Genomic DNA, 3776 nt, shown 5'->3' on the forward strand with positions numbered 1-3776 from the left:
ACAAACGTGCAAGCATACTAACCTAACCCTAGGTAAGGCATGTCAGAGCGAAAGACAGTAATTTCGAATGAGCCAAGAAAGAGCGGTGCGGGGCCGGTCGGAGCGCACCCTTTTCTCGGTGGCTGGCGGGCGAGAGAGTGCTGCGTCGCCGGCATCGGCGTCGAAAGAAGCCGAGCCGAAAAAAGTTAAAGTACAAACGTGCAAGCATACTAACCTAACCCTAGGTAAGGCATGTCAGAGCGAAAGACAGTAATTTCGAATGAGCCAAGAAAGAGCGGTGCGGGGCCGGTCGGAGCGCACCCTTTTCTCGGTGGCTGGCGGGCGAGAGAGTGCTGCGTCGCCGGCATCGGCGTCGAAAGAAACCGAGCCAAAAAAAGTTAAAGTACAAACGCGATGCTAATGAGCGAGCCGTTGTCTCGACTAATATGTAGGGGGCGTTCGATCGAGCGTCTGGCTTGAGCGCTTGTCGGCCTAGCAGAACGGTCGCATTGTTATGCCCGGGTTTTAGGCACCGCTGCAGGCGGCCGGCAGAGCTCTTGTTTGTGCGAAACTGAATGGATCGAGCCCGAGAGAGGGCGAGCAAAGAAAAAACGCAAATCGCTCCGCCTGGCACTGCCGGCGAGAGCGTGGACGTCGCGGCCAGCGACTGTCGAAGCTGAGTACGGCCGCAGGCGATCGCCTCGGTCTTAAACGAATGCGACGAGCACGCGCCGGGCGGCCCAGCAAGGGCCGAGCGCAGCTGTCGCAGCTATCTGGTTGATCCTGCCAGTAGTGATATGCTTGTCTCAAAGATTAAGCCATGCAGGTGCAAGTACGAGTTCTCGTAAAGCGAAACTGCGAATGGCTCATTAAATCAGTCTTGGTTTATTTGGTCTCGTAAGCGAAGTGGATAACTGTGGTAATTCTAGAGCTAATACATGCATTTAAGCGCCGACTTCGGGAGGCGCGCTTTTATCAGATCAAAACCGACCGGGTTCGTCCTGTGACGTTTGATGACTCTGGATAACCACGCGGATCGTACGGTCTCTGCACCGACGACGTATCATTCAAGTGTCTGCCCTATCAACTGTCGAAGGTACGCCTACCTTTGTGATAACGGGTAACGGGGAATCAGGGTTCGATTCCGGAGAAGGAGCCTGAGAAACGGCTACCACATCCAAGGAAGGCAGCAGGCGCGCAAATTACCCATTCCCGACACGGGGAGGTAGAGACGAAAAATAACAATACAGGACTCTAACGAGGCCCTGTAATTGGAATGAGTACATCCTAAAACTCTTAACGAGTATCCATTGCAGGGCAAGTCTGGTGCCAGCAGCCGCGGTAATTCCAGCTCCAACAGTGTATGCTAAAGTTGTTGCGGTTGAAAAGCTCGTAGTTGGATTTTGGGCGAGCGCCGCCGGTCCGTCGCAAGGCGTGTCACTGGTTGCGTTCGCCTCACCTTCGGTTCTCCGTCGGTGCTCTTGACTGAGTGTCGGCGGTGGCCGATAAGTTTACTTTGAAAAAATTAGAGTGTTCAAAGCAGGCTGTTCGCCTGCATAGTGTTGCATGGAATAATGGAATAGGACCTCGGTTCTATTTTGTTGGTTTTCGGAGCACAAGGTAATGATTAAGAGGGACAGACGGGGGCGTCCGTACTCTGCCGTTAGAGGGAAATTCTTGGATCGGCGGAAGACGAACTACTGCGAAAGCATTCGCCAAGAATGTTTTCTTTAATCAAGAGCGAAAGTCAGAGGTTCGAAGACGATTAGATACCGTCCTAGTTCTGACTATAAACGATGCCAACTAGCGATCGGGAGGCGTTACCATGACGACCTTTCCGGCAGCTTCCGGGAAACCAAAGTCTTTGGGTTCCGGGGGAAGTATGGTTGCAAAGCTGAAACTTAAAGGAATTGACGGAAGGGCACCACCAGGAGTGGAGCCTGCGGCTTAATTTGACTCAACACGGGGAAACTCACCCGGCCCGGACACAGGTAGGATTGACAGATTGAGAGATCTTTCTTGATTCTGTGGGTGGTGGTGCATGGCCGTTCTTAGTTGGTGGAGCGATTTGTCTGGTTAATTCCGATAACGAACGAGACTCTGGCATGCTAAATAGTTACGCGACCTTCTCGGTCGGCGTCTAACTTCTTAGAGGGACTAGTGGCGTTTAGCCACACGAGATTGAGCAATAACAGGTCTGTGATGCCCTTAGATGTCCGGGGCCGCACGCGCGCTACACTGAGTGAAGCAGCGAGTGTCTAACCTAGGCCGAAAGGTCCGGGTAACCCGTTGAACCTCATTCGTGATTGGGATAGGGACTTGCAATTGTTTCCCTTGAACGAGGAATTCCCAGTAAGCGCAAGTCATCAACTTGCGTTGATTACGTCCCTGCCCTTTGTACACACCGCCCGTCGCTACTACCGATTGAATGGTTTAGTGAGATCCTTGGATCGGCCCCGTCGCGGCTGGCAACGGCCGCGTCGGCGTGTCGAGAAGACGATCAAACTTGATCATTTAGAGGAAGTAAAAGTCGTAACAAGGTTTCCGTAGGTGAACCTGCGGAAGGATCATTACCGAAAGTGGTGGTAGGCCCCGGCCGACCGCGCACTTAATTGTCTTTGGGTGCCGCCGAGAGGGCGGCCGTCAATCGGGGTTCTGCCCCGTGCGACACGCGTAACACGTTGGCATAGCAAGGCAGCCGAGTGCGATGGTGGCTTCTGGGCACCGCGCTCGATGTGCCGCCGGCCCAGCCCGGCGATCGCTCGGCGCCGTTTGTTGGTGTTTTTGTGCAGTTGTTGTCGGTGGTGGTTTTGTGGTCGATCCCACAGTGTGACGTCCGCGCGCTTCGGCGCCGGGCGAAACGTCGAGGACGACTCTTAACGGTGGATCACTCGGCTCGCGAGTCGATGAAGGACGCAGCCAAGTGCGAGAAGTAATGTGAATTGCAGAACACATTGAACGTCGACCTTCTGAACGCGAATTGCGGTCTCGGGTCAATCCCGGGACCGCGTCTGCCTCAGGGTCGCGTTCGTCCTCACCCGAGGGCCGTCGCCTGGCCTCTGCGAAGACGGCCGGGCGTCGCCCCAAGTTGAAGCGGTCGCCGAGCTTTCTCGGCGCGACCGCGTGTCCCGTACACCGCCGGCCCCTCGACGTGTTCAACTACGTTCGAGGGCGGGTCCAGGTCGGTCGGTCCGGTCACGAGATCAAGACCGACCGTGGGCCAAGGCGGCGACGGTACGCGCTCGGTCGGCGCCGGCGGCGACGACTTGCGATGCCAGCGGGCCGTGTAAGAAGCGGCCCGCTTGACACATACGACCTGAGTTCAGGCGAGAGCACCCGCTGAATTTAAGCATATTATTAAGCGGAGGAAAAGAAACCAACAGGGATTCCCTGAGTAACGGCGAGTGAACCGGGAAGAGTCCAGCGTCGAATCTGCGCGCTTTTCGAGCGCGCCGAGTTGTGACGTACGGAAGTCCCAGTGCGGCTGACGGCGAGCGCCGGTGTCCTTCTGATCGAGGCCTCGTCCCACGGCGGGTGTTAGGCCCATAGGGGCGCTTGCCTTGGCCGCTTCGGGTCTTCTCGGAGTCGGGTTGTTTGGGAATGCAGCCCAAAGCGGGTGGTAAACTCCACCTAAGACTAAATACGGTCGCGAGACCGATAGCGGACAAGTACCGTGAGGGAAAGTTGAAAAGCACTTTGAAGAGAGAGTTCAAGAGTACGTGAAACCGTTGAGAGGCAAACGGGAGGGCCCGTCAGGTCGCGGCTCGCTATTAGTTGGGTGCGGGGGCGCGCCGTCT

The 3776-nt window shown here is 55.9% G+C and overlaps 2 non-coding genes and 1 pseudogene across 2 annotated transcripts; all 3 read left to right on the forward strand.

Annotated features, from left to right (window-relative positions):
* Nucleotides 1-749: 749 nt before the first annotated feature.
* LOC144419289 (small subunit ribosomal RNA) lies at nucleotides 750-2552 on the forward strand. Its single transcript, XR_013473966.1, has one exon. It is a non-coding gene; the product is annotated as a small subunit ribosomal RNA (ribosomal RNA).
* A 298-nt stretch (nucleotides 2553-2850) lies between these two features.
* LOC144419294 (5.8S ribosomal RNA) lies at nucleotides 2851-3004 on the forward strand. The gene has a single exon (XR_013473967.1). It is a non-coding gene; the product is annotated as a 5.8S ribosomal RNA (ribosomal RNA).
* Nucleotides 3005-3291: 287 nt separating this feature from the next.
* LOC144419291 (large subunit ribosomal RNA) overlaps nucleotides 3292-3776 on the forward strand; it is a 3694-nt pseudogene continuing 3209 nt past the window's right edge.

The sequence above is a fragment of the Styela clava genome, unplaced genomic scaffold (genome assembly GCF_964204865.1).
Source record: "Styela clava unplaced genomic scaffold, kaStyClav1.hap1.2 HAP1_SCAFFOLD_138, whole genome shotgun sequence".
In the NCBI taxonomy this organism is placed as follows: domain Eukaryota; kingdom Metazoa; phylum Chordata; class Ascidiacea; order Stolidobranchia; family Styelidae; genus Styela; species Styela clava.